Here is a 19,237-nt window from a genome sequence, read left to right as displayed (position 1 = left end):
CAAAAAACCCAACCAAACAAAAAAAAGACGGGGCTAAGAGCTCGTTCCATACTAATGCTATAAAAATGCACATTCTGAAGACAAACACAACAGGCATGTATATATATACACACAAGCATATGAACACTTTATCAGTTTTCAAGATTTAGTAGAAACCAGAACTCAAGGCACCAAGATAGGTATTTTTGACTCTAGAGTTCTCTTTTGTGAAGAAAGCTTTGTATCTTGCTGAATTTGCTTGAAGTTAATTCTAAAGCAAAGGCAGTGGCACTACAGAAAAGCATTTTAGCAGAAGCCATCCTGCAGGAGAGCCCGGGACAGAGGAGACCTAGGCTGGCAGAAGCACCTGGGTAGGCAGCGGAGAGGCGAGACCAAAGCACCACTCAAACGTCAGAGCAGTTTTCATTTGGACCACGAAAGAGTTATCCCCCTGGTTAGCGTACGCAAGGCAGCGGAGCAGTCCCCGTGACACCGCGCTCGGATTTGAGGGGTACTAATTGCTAGAAACATTGGAAGCAGAAGATTTAGGACTTGAGATGAATTCCCCGGCCCTCCACGGGCTCACTGTGCCACTGCAGCTTGTGTTCACTGAAGTCCGATTCTAGACTCTCTAGAAACGATTTACATGGGGGTCCAACTGGTTTACACGTGAATTTGCAGTAACAAAGCTGAGTTTTATATTGGTTTAAAACTACTGTGGATTTCTGTACCAAAATACAAGTCCAAGTACACTAAGATGAGCCCAGACTGTGTCTCAGCCATCCCCATCTGTGAAAGTCACAAATTATGATTTCTAAAAAAGCAAAATAAACTTTGTCTAACAAAGGCAGTCTAACAAGGTACCTAGAGGACCTCTTGGCAGCTCTAACCAGAAAGTAAAGCTGAAGCACCCAACGACAAGACAAGAAAGCACACAAAACCGAGAAGCAAGATACAAGATGTCACTTTTTAAATGTGAGGACTAGGAGGCATCAGAGCCCGATGTTGTATTCCTCGGGGGGCAGGTTGCTCCCCAGCTAGTGCCAAAGAACATGTGCAAGAGCAGCCGGCGTGACAGTCACCACTGTGTGTCCTGTCCCCTGGTATCACTCACCATCCACCAGCTGTTTCAAGTCTAATTGATACCAGCTAACGACCTTTCATAGGAGTCACCCAGCTGGAAAGGAGATTTCATTCGGAGGTGCAGCTTGAGAAATCAGTTTAAACCAAGGCACTGTCACTGACAGGTGACCACAGTCTTTCCTCCACCCTGTGCTCCAAGGGGACAAAATCATCCACAAGCCTCCAGCAGCACCTGAAATCTCAGCTGAAGCCCAAAAAAAAAAATCCTTCCTCCCTAAGCTGCCCTGCTGTACTACGCAGATGTTCTCTTCAGATGTAGTCATGAGCACTGAAACCAATGAGGCTAAGAAGATTTGCATCTCTTGCTTGATTTCTTAATTGAATTAAAGGCTGAACAAAACCCCTTATGAGGCTTCAGAGAATCCACGTGGAAGAGAAACGACAAATATCCTAATCAGAGAGGAAGCTTCCACTGGACATTTGTTCTTATTGAGTACTAAAGAGCCCGCACTAAAAGAGAAAGACCCGGAGGGATAAACTCCCATGTCTAGCAAGGCAGGAAACCTCGCTGAAGTTCCTGCCACGGTTTGGCTTTCAGAGCACATTACACGAGTCACACAGAGGACAGCAGCGAGCTTTGGTGCTGCACAACTCCCCCACCTACCTGGCTGCCTATTTTTTAATCTTTTTTTTTTTAAAATAAAAAAAGGTATAAAGCTCTTTCTGTCAAATTAGCAAGCAGAAGCTATTAGAGGGGTGAAGGACAGACCAATGGGCAGGGCAGTCCTGCAAAGCCCCTTCTTCAAAAACCTGATCACACCTCCAAATCCTGTTCTGAAGGAAACCCTTCTGAAGCTCCAGCTCCGGTGGCAGACCTCAGCCTGGCTGGAGGGCTTGCGGCAGGACCCTCACCCCTGTTTTGGCCACGCAATGGCAAAGTACTTTTTTCATCACCAGAACAGCCCTGTGCACCAACAACAGCATTCAGGCTCCCCTAGGACACGCTGGCACCACAGCCACCAGGCAAGCACTAGCTTTGCTAATGGTACTGAAGCAGGCAGCGAAGCGCTGGAGCGCTCGGAGCGGGCAGGGTTCCTCCAGTGCGAGGAACAAACAGCCTAAGGCCTGCAGGAACCAAATCCAAATCTGGAAAAAAAAAAATCTTGATGAGGTTTCATATTCGAGAGTCACCTCAAAATGCTGTTTGGCTGGACTGCTTTATGGAGAGGCAGCCACATTCCAAGGGTTTTTAATCACCTTCTGGGTATTCCACAAAATTCCTCAGATAATGAAATATTTCAAGAAGGTCCTTGAAAGTGTTTAAGCACCATAATTTCCTATAGGCTGATGTCACAGCACCGGGGGGCTTCAGCACTAAGCGCAGGACTGGAAAGCAAGGCTTAGGATCCTTCCCCTACCTGCCAGGCACAAGATCTGCTGCTACCAACGGGACGGAAAGCACGAACAGCTGATATTGAGCGGACACACTAAACAAGGCAAGCAACACCAACAAAAAGCCATTTTCAGCACTTCAGTTCCGTATGCAGCATCGTTTATATTCTTTGTGGCAGCGTAACTAAGGGCAGGCACATTCTGTTTAGAAACATCCCGCCATTCCATCAGCTTTACCACCCCACCCTTAAACTCCAAGCCAAGGCATTAAGATTCAACTTTATGGAGCTGCTCGGCCCTGATTTATTACTCAGCTAGCAAGACTGCCATAGCTCTTCATTTAAATATATTTACCACCCAGTGATTTATGCGGAGCAGCCAGGGCATCAGCCGTGGACCTGCAACTTCCAATGTTTCTCATGAAAACTATTCTAAATGCTTCTTGGTGGAATGAGATATAAGTGTTCCAACTTTAACCATCAAGCATAAAATGGGAAAGCTGAAAAATGAAGCGGCATTGCTCCCGTGCCACAGAGACAGAGAAAGCTTCTGGAGGAGGAATTAACCCCCTGAAGACCAGCAGCTTCCAGCTGGGCAGCACATTCCCTTAAACCTGCAGAAATTCAGGAGTCACCAAAAAATGTCAAACTGATAACCTCTTCCTACAGGTGCACATTTTTATAGGTGTCTTCTCTTGCTACAGACCAGGGAGCAGAGGGCTGGACTGCTTCAGTAAAACCATCTGCTCTTCACAAGAGCCTCTGGCCCAAGCTGGCCAGCCCGTCGTTCATACAGCAAGTCCAAAAGTGACAGATCACCGACAGCACAAGCTTACCGAAGAAGGACAGTGCATGGCTTTGCTGGTCCATCTGCTTCCCAACTGCTCTGGTGCAAGAAGATTGATTTAAATGAAAAAGCAAAGACGAGCACCTTAAAAAGACACCAACAGAGTCTGCACTGCATTCCTGCAGCATTAATTTCACTGCATTATCTTTCACCTAAATTATCTTGTTTACTTGCACTACATAATTAAAAAATAACCCTCATCTGGTTTTGACCATGGCCTTCATGGCTTCAGCCAGGAGCAGGGAAGCCTGGAGCTGCTCATCACAGGTCCACCAACACAGAAGTAGCTCCAGCTTTACTCCCCACCCTGCTCTGGTATTGAGAAATCAAGAGACGAGTTGAATTATTTCAATACAAAACCATTCAGGCTACTTCATTCAGGATCTGGCCAAAAAGGGCTTCCTTTAGGGAATCAACCCTGACAAGTACAAAGCCAGCACGATCTACTAAATACGTTGCAGGATAACTGGTCTTCTCCGCAAGCAGCGTAGCTCTGCACCTCAAAGAAGTTTCAAGGGTTGCTCCAAGCAACTCCCCCCCCCCGAGCCCCGCAGCAATTCCAACATCCTGCCATTGTCAGTGCCCAAATTCCACTAATAAGAAAGTCCAAGAGACTGAAAAAAATTGCTTTCCAGAAATTATGGCTTTAAATCTATTTCTGACAAGTTTCAGTTTAAATTAAATGCAAGACTTCATATGGCAAAGACACTTGACACCAGTTTTTGTAGACTCCTGACTTTTCCCGCTGGCAGCAAGAGCCCAGTGGATAACTGAAAAAAATAGGATCGAACTGACCTGCTCAGCCACCAGACACGTTATTTAGACCTGGGACCTGGGTAAAGGCAGAGTACATGCAGGGAAGACGGGAGGCAGAGACACAGCAAGGACAAGACAAGGAAAACTGATGTTTTTCTTCCATAAGCAGCAACAGAGCCACAGTGCAACACATTGGCAACAGCCAACTAGCTAGCACGGCAGCTGGTATGAGTTGTTTTGCCACAGCAGAAAATCCAGGAATTTCTCCCTTCCTCACAGAAAATCTACCTAGTACAGGTCAGAAAGATTGGAAACAAGACCTCCATGGGGGGTTTTTTTTGGGGGGGGAACCAACAACGACAAGTTACAGCATATTTCAAAGTGTGAGCACAGGCTGCATCCCTCTATTTTGACTTGCCGTTGCAGTTTTTACACAGAAGACGAAAGACTGCAGCCTGCCTTCCCAGCATGTCGACACCGTGTCCCACAGCTTCCTAGGTGACAGTCCGGATGGCTGCAAAGGGACAGCAGCATGGACTCGGAGCTGCACGACGACACAGAAGATGACAACAGCTGTGCTCTCCTCCTGACTCAAGTTGGCAGATTAAAACATGAATTTAAGTTGTAAACAGAAAAAAAACTGAGTAAGATGGGATAGATCCTGTACCAACTTCCTTCCTGGTGCAAAACAACACAGTGAAGCACGTGATGACTTACCTGCTCCCTCTGCAAGAATCCCAGGAATGGGGGCACAGTCACCACAGCTCCAATGTATGCCTCAGGAAAACAGTGTCGGACGCCATTCTGAGGCAACAAGGAAAATTAAACCAGCGCTCAGATGGGTTTTATATCAGTTCAAGTCTGAGCCAAGCACCATCTCTTCTTGCTCACCACGTACTTTGGACACCCAAAACCCGCTCTCCCCTTCATGCCTGCATTTCTTAGCCAAGTTAGGCACACTCAGACTTTGTAACCCTTTGCAACAGCAGCGCCTCTGTGCCCGTATTTTCATTACTTTGAACTCTACTCCCACAGAACCATCTTCCCTGCCTTGGGGCACCCAGAACAGAGCCCAGCCCTAGGCACAGTCCGTGCTGACCCTGAGAGAGAAATGAAGACAACCCGCTTCCCAGCCCAAAACCCACCCACAGCTGTCCTAAGTGTTCCTGAGAGCATATAACAGCAGAGAAATACATTTGTCCTTAATCACTGCAAGCCTTTTCTTCTGAATCCACCCCCCCCCCCAGTCAATCTTGCTTTGATTTCTGCTCGGCATTCGCCTGATCTTTAGTACTGCAGCAATGCCCAAATCCCAGCAATTAGTTTAAGAGGGCATCCTGTCACTATCACCCACCGGGCTCTCCTCGCTGCTCACACAGTCACATTCCTGTGGCTGTTCTTACATCTCAGCAAATCCGAAACACTTCCCAGAAAAAACCTGATGGCTCGGTGCTATCAAACGTCATAGGAGAACATCAACAGTTTAGCGAGAGCATAAGGCCTGTATGAAGAGAGATGCTCAAGAGCCACAGGAAAAATGCAGTCTTGGAGTTGCAGAGGGGCCGTTAAGCTCTGAAGGTGCGTTCAGCTCGTGTTCAGCTTGCGTTCAGCTTCCCTTCGCTTTACAGCGCTGCTGCAGATGCGGGGAAACAATTAAACTGCTTATCGCAGTACGGCCCATTCAGCCTCCGGAGCGGGAGAGCAATTCCAATCCCCAGGTGGCGAGCGCAGCAATTAGGTACCCAATTACGTGCACCAAAGCTTCGCTTTGCTTATGTTATTTTACTTCAGTGTTATACAGTAATTCCTTGGCTTACTGTCATTAAAAGATTGTAGGTTCAGGGACGAGCTGTAAGGTCCCACTGAGATCAGGCTGGTCCGGCAGGACCCAGCTGCACGTTGTACGGCATTTGGAGGACGCGGAACGGTGCGGATGTGGGCAGGTGACTTACAAGTCATTCGACAGAGGCAGTTACAAAGCCTGGTCACAATCCCTGTTTCCTCACCTGGAGGGACTGGGCTTAAAGTTTAAAAATAATAATAGAAAAAGTCAGTTATGCCGCAGCCAGGATTAGACTCCAGCTCCCCAACAGCCCACCTCTGAAGAGGAACTCTGGATTGGCGCTTGAGCCTCTTCTGGGCTTAATAACAAGTTGTAGTGGAAAAATGTGGTTTTAGCAGCTCAGCCCATCCCTTATAAAGCAGAGAAGCTATGCCAAAAATAGCCTGGCTTACTAGTTACAGTCACCAGGCACTCACTTAGCAGGTCCCTGACCAGGGACCACAACGCTCTGTCTGCACCATAGCATCACCACCGTCACCGGCTGGGTGCTGGATGGGATAGGATGCCCTCCGCAACACCGCGAAGGTGTTTCACATAAAGCAGTTAGCAGGTTTTAAAACAGCAGATAGCCAGGACTTGTTCACCAGCATCCCCAGAGGAAGCATTTTTTTCCAGCTCAGACAAGGTCTCTGCTGCAGCTTTGCTGCGTCTCAGCCTTTCTGCTGGACTCCTCAGGCAGAGTTTTGTACCTGGCACTGGCCGGAGTCATGTACAACAACAGCTGGTCAGCAGCTGCAGTGAGAAGCACAATGATCAAGAATGATGCAGTTTTGGGACTTCTCAAATATAATCATATGTTCAGTGGTGTCCTCCAAAGGCCTCTGCTATCCTATTGCAGCAAAGTCCAGAGCAAACAAAACTAGGTTACAGAATTGAAGCGCCTTCCACAAAAAACACGGAAAAAAAGCTTTCAAAGGTAACAGCGGTGTGTCTCACCGCAGGGCAGCCACAGAAGACAGGCTGCCTCTCATTTATTCCTCGAGACCTTATGCCAGCTGGGAACTTTGCTCATTGCTGTAGGCTGAGCCTAAACCCCCCTCTCCAACAACATATGATGTTGCTCTAGGTAATGCAAACAATACCTAAAACCTCAAGGTTGCAAATAATGAGTTTAAAAAGTCAGAATACCTGAGAATTAAGGTTGTCCACGAGCCGGTGACAGCAAGCACAATTCATTCCTGTTCTCCACCCCTATTCCAGCTTTTTGTTCTCTCTCCTTTTGAGACAGGCAAACCCTTTACCATCCATGGCTGTCAGCAAGCCGCCCAGGAGAGACGGGATCGTGGTCCCAGTGCTGGGGGTGGCCGGTGGCAGCACCTCCCTCCATCCCTCCCTCCCACTCCAGGAGCCATTCAGCCCCTCAGCCCCGGGCTGGAGGATGCCCTGTAGGACAAGGTCTTTGAAAACCTTAACTGGGCAGATCAAGCCTACAAAGCACTGGTGAACTGGGAGCCTTTCAAATGCCAGTAACCTGATAAGATACATAAGATATAGGGCATTTTTGTTGGGAAAGGAGATGGCACATCCTTTGCAATCAGACCTGGGGTTGCCAACCTTCCAGCCATTGTGCCAGACCAAGTACCTCTCAATGCAAGCAGTTAGGTTCTATTCGTTTTGGGGTTTTTTAAAATACTGACAAAGCTTCCCCCCCCAATCTTTTAACTCCTGGAAGTGACTGAACTGCTTTTGCTGAAAACCTGAAACAAAGCCTGAGGCAGGGACACAGTAAGGGAAATTCCTGTGTGAGCCATTAATTCAAGAGTTAAATACAACTCCACCATCAGTCTCTGCAGCAGGTGATGTGACTGGTGTCACCCAGACAGGCCTGGGGAGGAAAAATTGCCACAGCAGCTAAAGCAGGCGACCCCCATGCCCAGAGTTTTAGGCTGAATCCACCCCAAACGGGAATTAATTCAGGGAAGTCCTGGAATAGGGAGCTCCGGCCAAATCACTGCGATTGGGAGGCAACTTCTTGGGAATGTGCTAATAAGAGGCTTACAGCATCTGGACGTGCGTGCTCCCTGGTTACTGCCGCTACGCCCTGCTCCGTCCCACGCCGCTTGATAATTCCCCTTGAAGGCAGCTCCACGGGAACATTACTCACCGGCTGACCCACGGCCAGGGCCGCGGGGTTGGACACAGGGCAGGAGCGGCAGGGCGCAGTCAGGATGCTGTCTGTGGGCAAGGTGCTTCCCAGAATGCAGTCAGGGAGCAATGCAAATGACAGCGATTACCATCACTGCTTAAATTGCTGCCTTTGCTCCAGAATCTAAGCTATTTTAAAACCTGAAGCACCTCCCAAATACAAGCCACGTTTAGGCAAGGCGGTGCTGTCTGAGCAGAGTTTGAAAATAACATCATGCTATTGCAAAAAGTTATGTTCCAGAGGTCTTTATTCGGTGCCATAGTACTGCCTGCTCCCTTCTCGCTGCTTTTCTTGAGAAAGCTATCTCTTTCTTACCCTGCTCTTTCACAAAACCAAGAAACAATCTGAAGAAAAACTGATGAAAGGATTTGGGGCAGATGTTCTTCATTTTTTTTTTTTAAAAAGATATCAACTATCTACATCAGCAGTGTCCCTACAAAGGCAAATCACTGAGGCTGGAGATGGGTGCCCTGAAGCACTGCAGACAACAGCGCTACCCAGACCGGCTGAAGTAACCCAGCAAAACACCCAGCAAGTCATTTAAGGAGAGGTCCAATCACATCACCTACAAGGCTATGGCTTCTCCTGGCTTCTGCAAGGACCAGCATACAGAACTGGAGTAGATCCGAAACAGTGGGATACACGCATTCTGACACAACCACGTGAGGCAGAATGAGAGGTTAGAGGCTGGGAAAAACATCCCTAATGTCATTTGTGACAGCGGGCTTGCTCTGCTTGTAACATATACTGCCAACACGCTGGGGAAAGCTGCTTAGAGATCAACAGATAAAGGCTTTTCACCATTCAGCCTGTTATTTCATGTAAATCAGGTTGTCTTGCTACCAAAAGGCATCCCCATATGAAGTGCAAGGTGCTCAAAAACCAAAAATCAGGAGCAGCGGCAAAAATCAAGTACTCCTGCCATGGCTGAATCCCTTCAGACCCCCACCGATGACCAGAGGGTCCCACTCCCCTTTCTACAAGCGTGGTTCTGCAACCTGGAGCTGCACCGTCTTCTCATTTGTCAATGCAAGTGATCTCCTGAAAGTATCACCACCTTAAAATAGGGTTTTGTCCACAGAAATAACTCCAGACTCCTCTGAGATATGAAGTCATGTTTTGAAAAGCAACAGTGCAGCAAATTCAGGTAACTGAGGGAGTCTGCCTTCTACTTGGGCAACGTGGAAGCAAGATTTCCCAAAGCCCATCCTCAAGATGTGGCATGTTATTTACTAGGAACACTGCTGTGACCCTTCCAGTGTGATCCAGAGGGTCTGGCTCCATCACCCCCTTCCCTGGCCTCCTGGAGCAGGAAAGCCCGCACGGAGCGTGCCATGCCTCAGAAAAAAAAAAAAAAAAAAATGGGAGAACTACCCCGCTCTTATCTTCAACCCCAGTAAAGGCTGGAGAGACTTGGAGAGGACATGCAGGAACCAAGCTGGAGGCAAACAGTAGCTCTTTAGAGGAATAAACCACTCCGTCAGCCTGCCGTGATTGATAAGTACATCTGCCAGTCCCCACCTGCTGTTCACATTCCTGGCATTTCTTTCTGCAGCATTTTCTCCCCAAGAAGGGACCGGCTGCTTATCAACTGCTGCAGAGGAGATTTAAAGGAAGGGAAACAGGCCCCAGCTTAAACAAAACGAAGAGATTTTAGGCCCTGAGCATGCCAAAGACAGGTTTCTTGCATCAGATTGGGGAACCTGCTGAAGGGGTTTATTCCAGGAGCCTTCGCAGGTTCAGAAACTTATAATGGGCGTTAAGTGCTCCCCTTCGCTCATTCCTGCCACCATACCTCTAGTAAATTCCTGGCAGGTAAAGCAGGGGACTCCAGAAAAGTCTCTCTGGTGTGAGCAGCTGGAGCGTAAAGTCATTTTCTGCACTGGTCAGCTACCTCCTAGAATAAAAAGGAGATAAGGGTGAAAACACCCCAGCCTTTTCAAAGGGGTGAAGGCTTCGCTGCCTTCCCCGCAGCGGAGGGCTGATGAGCACGGACAGCCGGGAGTCCAGGCAGGACAGCTGTTCAGAGCAGCCACAGATATTTCTGAGAGTGAAGGAGCACTTTAGTTCTGGTTTTCAACCCTGGACATGGGCTGGAAGTTGCTCCTTTTCTTCAAGGTTAGTTTTAACACGGCAAGAAGGTGAAGGAAAATAAACCCATACAACTACAGCAGAGCCTTGGAGCAGAGGGGAGGAACACGAGCCTGCTTGTCGTCAGAAAAGGAAAAAGCAGCTCCGAGGAGCTCTCTTAAGAGCTCGGCGTCTTTAAGATCCCAACCTCTCTGTCAAACTAGATCAAAATTAGCTATCAGCATCAAATTTATTAGAGTGCATACCCGTACTGAAATCCTATCAGCCTGGCAGGCACAGGGAGCCAAGGCGAAGCGGGTTTCTGGAATTTGGGTGCCCCAGCACCCTCCCAAAAGTGATTTCCTTTCACTGAAAGGGGCACAAACACAACTGCAAACAAGTCTACGAGTTTTTGCTTATTTGCAGTCTTTGGGGAAGAAGGGAGAAGGCAGCAGGAAATAAATGCAGCTTTTCCCATGCCTGGAAGAGGAGCAAATGTGAACCAGGTTTTTATTTCAGACCAAGGTGGTTATTTCCATCAGTACCACTCCTTCAGGCACACAGCCTAGCAGTGCCTTTCTAAACCAGGCTGAATGCAATACAAAATCTGACTTATCCTGGATGCTCCCGGGGAAGAAAACCCAGCTCAGAGAGCTGTGGCTCAGCAAGCAGGACACCCCCAAACACCCTGAGTGCCGGCCAGCCCCTTCTTTTATATGCAGAGCAGCTTGCTGACCAGTTTTTAAGGATATTTTCCCAAAGCTGCCACGCTCGCTCTCTCGAAGGAGCCCAAAGTTAGCAGCGGCGAGGAAGGGGAGGGCGAGCCAGGTGTGAGCAGCATTTGATTAGCTGGCTAATGGGTGCAGCTGTCCTCCGGTTTTACAGCTCTTGGAGGAAATTTAAACAGGAACTTTCTATAAATTAACTGCCCATAAAATGAGCATGTTTTCTCAACGCACCAGAAGGTCAGGAAAGGTCTGCTCAGCCCTCCGTTCTCAGGACACAGCAAACGGCCTCCCTAGTTGCAGTTTCTCCTTCCGAAGCTGGAGAACACGGATTTAGCGCGTGCAGTAGTAAGCTGGTAAAAGCACGCTCGCAAAGCAATCAAAGTCATTCTCCATTCACACAGCAAACTAATAATTTATGTTTCCCCTAAAATCCCCAATGCAATCCAGATGTCTAAGTAGCCTTTGTCCCAGAAAGCAAACTATACAACGGCCTCGGAGAGACAGTCACAGCTCCGCTTGCCAAAGTCCTCACAAAGCTGTTTGTTCTGCGGGAGTGACAAACACGTTGATTTCGACTCCTTCCAGGTCTGGGAGCTGCAAGTGATAAGCTGGTTATAGACACCGTCCCCAACCGTTCTGGCTTCCTCTTCCTCAGGAGGAGTATTTAAGAGGTAAAAGTTGCCCATCAGGTGCATTTTTATCATCAGAATATCCCTGACAGGTCCCCGGGTTTGAGGGAACCAAGAGATGGGTATGGGAAAAGCCAGAGTGAAGCCAGTGCAAACGTGGGAAATGGAAGAAATAAATCAAATTGCTTAGGGTGCACAAGGAGGACTGGTGTGCATGGTGGGGTGCTCAGTCCCCACGGTCACCTTAAGCCATGGTAGGAGAGCCCCCGGCAGCGAGGACCCGGGGAAGGGCCATTTCCCCAGGGGACAGGCTGGCTCGTCCCAGGAGAGGAGCAGCGAGTCATTTGGCCGAAGGGCTGAATTCCTCCGGCAGCACAAGGAGGGCAAGTCCTGCACCTGTCCTGGGGTGAGGGACCCAACTCCAGCTGGGGAAGGGGCTCGCAGCCCCCCCAGCCACCGAGCACCCCGATGTGGGACCACCGGGCACAAGCAGCGGGTTTCCCACACCGGGGGGCTCGGTGCAGAGCCCTCCCAGCACAGCAGCTCTCCCAGCCTGCCGGGCTGCAGCGCGCCGGGGGAAAAACTGTCCGGAAGACCTATGGAAACTTCTGGAAGAGCTGAAAATAGAGTTTGGGAAATGTACACTGATCAGCCGTACAACTCTTCCAGTGATATTTTAAGCATTATTACAGTTGCAGTTCAGTCCCTGAGTATATTTTCTATAAATAAATATTTTAAGTCACTTTGTTTCAAAACTTATTATATTAGTCAAGTGCAGCACAATCAAATTTTAGATGTGTAGGCTGCCAGCCAAATTTGCTGCGAAAACTGTGCCGTGTTACCTGGGTTATAGTACAGGATCATCTTTGGGTTTTTTTTCAGGTGCTTTTCTACAAACACATTTATTCTGTGTTATAACATTAGGTCTACTACCAATACATCGAGCCTGAGTTCTGTAGATGAACACATCTTTGTTCACAAACCAACACCACCAGTTTTATTTTCAAATACAGGTCAGTAAGCAAAAGAAAATACCCCAGTAATTCTGCATGCAAAGTAACTCTTGTCATTGACAAAGCCACAGCACATACAACTGGCAGCGATTTCTGGGAGCTCCGTTCGAGCAGTGCTCAAGGCTGCCAGGACACAAGTACTGCACGTAACAAGCCAACTACACCACAGACGTGCCAAAGCTCCCCAAAGGCCCTTCTCCTCCAAAGACAGGACAAAGCGGCGCACAGAGGGAAAACAGATCATCCTGTGTCCTAACCTGGGTACCCTGCTGCAAATCGGGAGCTAAGAGAGGGAACCGCTTGCCTGTAAAAGTTTGTGTCAAAATCCTTCAGCAGGGCCGTGCAAAGGCAGGTCTAGACCTCTGCAACCCAAACACGCTGCGTTTCCTTCACAGTGATACCTAACCCAGGCACGGCAGTCGGGAGTTTTGGGAGATCCAAAGCACTCGCAAACAGCGGGGTACGGCGTGAAGGGCAGATCCTGCACCCCAGCTCTGTTGGTCGCTCTGCCCCTCCAAGCTCCCGTCCCATCTGGGATACGGGTTCTTGCGCACCAGAGATACCGACAAAAACACGGCTTAACCTTCAGAGCATAGATTTCCACCAGCGCTTTACAGTACACAAATATTAATATTCGCAAATAAATCCAGGCCTGCTTAATCCAAAAACCACACAGCTGTTGCCAAGCATGTGTTTTCTTTGGAGAACGGACCAGACACTCCAAGCCTTGTTGCCTTACCTATTTTTGAAAGCCAGATTTAAGTCAACTGAACAGCTATCAACCAAGCCGAAACACCAACCCTCACCACAAAAACCCCCTGCTTTTCAAGCTCTTGGTTGCTACTGAAAGGGGGAAAACATCCCCAAGGTACTTCAGTCACGAAGGCATGCCTGCTGGGTCAGGTCGCTGCCCGCCAGCGTGCCTCGAGTTATCAGCTAAATTGGGTTAGAGGAGCCATGCTCCGAGACCAAAGGTACACCAGTTTGTTTCAGCAGGTATGGGGCTAGATGACCCCTCTATCTCCTTTCCCATCGTTACAGCTCAGGCTGTAAATTCCTTAGGGGCAGCTGCGAGCAGGAGGTCCTGGTGGAATACTGCTCCTCCGCAGGGAGCCACGGCAGCGGTTCCAACAGCTCTGGGGTAAGGATGCTGTAGGAGCCTAAAAACTGTGGAAAAACGTTAATTTGTTGCACTGGAAACCTAAGGAACTGCTTAATTGGCCACAGGTAGAGGAATCGAGGGTAAAGTGGAGTGAATTGCATCAGGGACATTTGTCTTAGGTGTAGGGTACCCAATGTGCCACTGGCACGAGCCACATAATTGTAGGGGAGTGTTGGGGTGTGGAGACTTGCAAGACCACCGGTACCGAGATGGCCACAGCAGTGATAGAAGGTTGAGATTGCCTAAGTAAGAGGAAGGCCAGATTTGGGTATGGACGTAGCAGAGTTGACCCCAGAGTGCCAGGGAACCCCCTTGGACAACCTGCTGGACTCTCCACCCAGTCTGCATCCAAAAAATTTGCAGTGGGAATGCAAACCGGGATGGACTCGCACCCTAACGTGACACGGCATGGGAGGGAAGGGCGACAGATTTGCAATTCGGCAGTAGTGCGATTCATTAGATTTAGCAGTAATAATTACTAGCCTTAGAGTTGTAAGTGTGGAAAGTGCTCTAACTGTAAATTACTATCAGCGGTGTTTATTAGTGATTGAATTAAATAATCAATAACTCAGTAGAATACTGGTTCATAATGAACATCAAAGTCTCTCGGATCAGCCACATCTCCTGCACTCCATCGGGGCTGGATTGGACCAGGGGCTCAGCCAGGACCTCCCCGCCCCGAGGTCTGGGCTGGCTGCTGTCTAGGTATCGCAGTTAAGCAAAAGCGCTTGGTTAAGCCTGCGTGGGCAGATGCAATCTGGGCAGCTTGTGTTACACGTTTGTACAATGCCCGACGCAAAGAGGCTGTGACCCACCACTGAAAATCGTGCACGCCACCACCACGGTGTGAACGCACCATTGGCCGCACTTTTAATAGCTTCTAATAATAAACTGGGATAAAGAGCTTAAAAGTTTGAAGTGCCTGCGTAAAGCACACCTGTAATTAAAGGGACACTCCTCAACCACACCACATCGGCAAGACCAGAGGGCCGGCCGTGCAGTGCTGGGGCCCACCTTGGGTCCTCCCCCTCTTCGAGCAGACTGACCTAAATCCTCCCTTTTTCAGACTCCAGTGGCAGCAGGAAAATGAGCCCGTCTCATTAATTTCACCTCCTGCTGCTGGTGAACTTCTCTGCAGCAAAAAAAAAAAAAAAAAAAAAATCCAAAGCTATGCTGGTGACCTGGCAACTCGAATCTTCTCTGGAGCAGGCAGCAGCAGACGACCTGCTGCAGCATCACTCACCTAACGGCCAAGCTCTGCTCTTGCTCCCCAGAGCTCCTCAAGTTATTCAGCTGGGGACATTTTTAAAATCCAGCTAGGACAGCCAGCAAGGCAATCGTTTCTCTGCAGGGCAGTTTATGCAATAGAAGGGCACAGAGTCCATCATCAGCTGGTGGCTCAAAGCCTCCTCTGATATGCAGGAGACCCCAAGATCAGCACCCTGCACGACACGGGCAATGCCAAACTCCTCCCTGCAGCTTCTTTGCAAAGGCTCGGAACCTCACCGGAGCCGAGTACACCGGGGCACCCTATTTTCCTGTTATTTCCAGAGTTCAAGTTTATTTTTTAATCTGATAGTAACAGTAGAAGACTATTAAAAAACCCCACACTGGCCTGAGCGGCTCCGGCGTCTAAAATAAACATGCCAAGCCCTATTTGTGATGGAGTAAAAATAGCTTGTTTCTCATCCCTTCCCAGGACCTCTGCTTCGTACACAAAAGCTTCACAGGTTAACTATAAAAATACCAGACGTGCAAGGAATGTCTTGAGTTGAGCTTTGCACTGTTTGGAGGAGTTCAGAAAACCACCTCGGCCCCGCAGCGAAGGGACGCACTCTCAAAGCTCATCTCCTGCCCAGGGCTAAAGGCCAGGCGCCGCCAATTCCCTTTAATAGAAACTACTGTCCTTCTGGAATTAAAAAAACCCAAAAAACCTTCACTGGAATTACATCTTGTGCTCTTTCTTGGCTGGATACTTTTTCAATGACACTTTATTCCAAAGAGCATTAGCTATAAAATCTAGCGCAAAGCTGTGCTGCAGCCGGGATGGGCTCCCCGGGAAGCGGAGCGAGCACAATCAGCATCTGAATCAAAAAGACAAGAGAGACGGCAGCCAGTCTGGCTCACCGTAAGAAACATCACTACATAGCAAGTTCTGCTAAATTAACTTTTTTTCAGGGCCTAAATGTATCTCACCTGGCACCTGCAATGCTCAGGCCTGAAGAGAACAGAAAAACAAGAGATCTAGGAGAGCAGCACCGCAGGAAAGCCATCACGACACTGCGTTTAATCATTACATCATTTCTAATAACAGACCAGCCAGACCCACAAGCAAGCACCAACCTATTTATGACTCGGGCTTCAAAAAGGACCAGAGGAGAATCTGCAACGCATCTGAAACCTGCTGGTATTTATATACAGCACAGAAAGGCGCTCCAGGCAAAACGCCAGGCACACGTGTCCCCGGCCCCACGGGCAAAGCCCGCGGGAGCCACCGGCCCCAGGAGCCTTCCCAGAAATGGCCGGTAGCTGGTCCAGGAGGGACGGGAAGGTCCGGGGCTGCCGGCACATCTCCCTACAAGGCAGCGCCGACAGCGGCGCACGCAGCCGGCCATCTGCCGCCGTGCTCTCCCGCCTCGCCGCAGCCTGAGCGCGCACGCCGGGCTTTAACCGGGCTTTCAGCCGCCCCAGGCAACACGTGGCAGGCCCTGGGTTTGCGGCACCCCCAGGGACCACCTCTGCCAGCCTACCCACCTACAAACACCGTGCTCCAGCACCAGGCTCTGCTTTTGCCGCTACAATTCATCTCCAGAAACTTGGGCTCCAATTGCGGCAGCATAAATTAAGCAGCGATTTGGGGCTTTGGGGGAGACGCAGCAACGTCTCAGAAGAGCTCTTAGCACAGCCATACTCAAGCTTTAAGTGACAAGGACAAGAAAAACAAATTTGCCTGCTAAATACATGTTTAGTTTAGCTGGTCATATTGAAAAGCTCAACATTTGTATTTTAGATTATGTTTTTAAACATTCAAGGCCAGCATTTAGTGAGATCTGTTACATGGGTCCCTAAAGTTTCCCCTACTTCATTAAAGCAAATCTTGAGTTGAAGGCTTCAAGAGATGGGAAAGCTCGAGTCTCCCCCCAGCTATTTCTCCCAATTATTAAGCAACCTTGCAAATAATTGAGAAAAAAAAAATCACCTTTTTCCAGGTTTAAATTTGTCTGGCTTCCTCCTCCTCTTGTTATACACAGACTTTCATCATTTATGGTCAAAACCACTTCAGAGAACAAAGAGAGCGATCTCACACTTTCCAGCTCTCTTGTCCCACCTGCCTACGCACTATGACTGAAGAGTCACCTCACCAGATGCTTCAAGGTAAAAATCACAGCTTGCCTTATTTACATTAATATTTTGTGTTAGCTGTTACATACATACTGCTGCTCTTAAAGGAGGTTTCTCTCAAGTCCCCTGCTCTCCTCACCTGCCATCGCTTCCCATTCTTTTAGCTTACTTTGAAAGGGCAGGACTCCTGGAAATAAATTTTCTTCTTATCTGGTGGGCATTGGCATTAGAGCCCAGCCACCAAACAAGCACCAAATAACTGACCCGCCAATTATCTCACCCTGTATATACAATCCAGGATTTCAGCTCATACTTCCACAGAAATAACTTCCACGCCCCAACGCATGCATAACAACAATGCTCCCGTCCCCGACGCAAGGCGATGCAGTGCATCACGCTTCCTTCCAACTCCAGTGCACTTTTCCTCCTATTCAATGGCCCACAAAGATCTCAAGAGACCACGCAACACAGGGCCCACAACCAGCACGTGTTCTCCTGCAGAGGGAAAAACTTGGAAACTCAACATTTTGAAGAGAAAGGAATGACTGAACCTTCCCCTTGAGTCATTCTCCCAAGGCAGATGTGCCCTGAGCTGCTTGAAGACCCACGGCATCATCATGGCCAGCTTCACAGTCCTTCTAAGCTGGTGTTACTTCCAGAGGAAGCATTTCCACCTCTCCCATCCCACTCCTCTCTCCCCTACATGCTGGTACAAGTGTTACAGCCGCACAGAGAAGTGGATGGGGGAACAGAGAAACGAGAGGCCAGTTTCCATCTGGCTCAGCTTCCTGGCTGGATGCAGGGTCTGCAAGACCACTTCTCTTTTCCCTTGCACCAAGGCAGGACCTCTTCTGCCAGCAGCACCAGCTCAAACCAGCCGAGAAGCTGAGCACATCAAGTTTGTGATGTAAAAAACCGTGCCATGCAAGAGTGCTGCACAAAGTCGCCAAGGAAAACCCAAACAATTCCAAAAGATAAAGGGAAAAAGAAATTAAACTGGTTTCAGCTGAACATCTCCCATTCATTTCCCACTATTGTCCTAACCAGCATCTCAGCAGCACATACTGACAGCAAGGGCCACCTCCCACAGCCAGCTGCATCCTGGTAGCATGCAGCGCAATTCCCTTACAGCAGAAGTCTCCGACTGGATCTATTCCACATTAATAGTCCGCTCGAGCACTTCTGGGCAAACTGCAGCAAGCAGGCGAGTGACCTGACGCAGGTTTCTTTTCAGCCACTAAGCCACTTTAAAATACATCTAAAAATACATTAAATGCTTTTCTCATGTGACTTTTCTATGCAAAGGACTGCTCTGAAGCCTGCCAACAGCAAAATGGAATGAGATGCTGCTGCAAGACCTCTTTCCTGCACAAACAGCCTCCGCACAGTCAACTTGTTTGAGTCCAGGAGACCAGCCTAAGATAAAAACGTGGAGCAAACGCAGTCTACTCGGCAGCATCCACTACTGATGTAGCACCATTTTCCCCAAAGGGCCGCGCTTCTGTTCAGGATCACCACCCAGATGGGGGGCTGCGATGTTTTGCCTTGTTTCTGCTTCAGAAGGATCTTTAACTAGTTACACCCAGAAGAGTTCAAACGTATACTCCTCTCAACCAAGCCGAAAGAAGAAAAATAACTTCCCAGCTCTGCTGACACAGGTAATTCCTCTCCATTGAGGAGAGGCAAGATAAATAGGACAACTGTTTGCCTTTCAAAGTGCTTTGCAGATCAGCTCTGCTGGCTGCTACCACAAAGCCCAAGCAGGAAGACACTGGCCACTGCAGTTACTCCAGCTGATCCTCAAGCCCATCTCCTTAGAGTAGATTTATATCACCAAGATGTTTCCCACCAAGACTCCTCCTCCACTCCCAGAGGGGAGCAGACAGCTTTTCTGCTCTTTTGAGATGGGGACTCGTGTGCTTACAAGCTTCTGTATATGCCTGGGTCTGCCTTGAACCGGAGCAGACACTGACATGCTCGGAAATGAAAGGTGTCTGCTCCTGGATCAGTTCAGGCTGCAGAGCCGAGCCATCTGCTTCTACTGATGCTGAGGATGGCTCTTCCTCACTGCAGAGCAGACACCTAGCCGTGTGCCCAGGCGGCTCCGAGCTTCGGCTGACCTTTTCCAGTTGGCACAGCCTACGACTGCTGGTCCCAAACAGGGCTTAGAGTCAGCTGCGCAGAATTCGCTAAGAATCAACATCTTAAGTCACTGCTTAAAGAAGAATCCCACCCCTAAACACTCGTA

At 48.9% G+C, this 19,237-nt stretch overlaps 1 protein-coding gene across 7 annotated transcripts in view; it reads right to left on the bottom strand.

Moving 5' to 3' along the window:
• The window catches only part of DAG1 (dystroglycan 1), a 52,426-nt gene that overhangs the window by 24,522 nt on the left and 8,667 nt on the right, over nucleotides 1–19,237 (bottom strand). Inside the window, exon 1 of one of the 7 annotated variants that reach the window (XM_054838265.1) lies at nucleotides 4,774–4,816. The exons of the other annotated variants lie outside the window; for them this stretch is intronic. The gene's annotated coding sequence lies outside the window, so the exon portion shown is untranslated. Of the gene's footprint in view, nucleotides 1–4,773; nucleotides 4,817–19,237 lie in introns of those variants that run through there. 7 annotated transcript variants of the gene reach the window in all.

The sequence above is a fragment of the Grus americana genome, chromosome 11, assembly GCF_028858705.1.
Source record: "Grus americana isolate bGruAme1 chromosome 11, bGruAme1.mat, whole genome shotgun sequence".
Lineage (NCBI taxonomy): Eukaryota > Metazoa > Chordata > Aves > Gruiformes > Gruidae > Grus > Grus americana.
The sequence above is the reverse complement of the archived record's forward strand: the minus strand, read 5'-3'. Positions and strand labels throughout refer to the sequence as shown.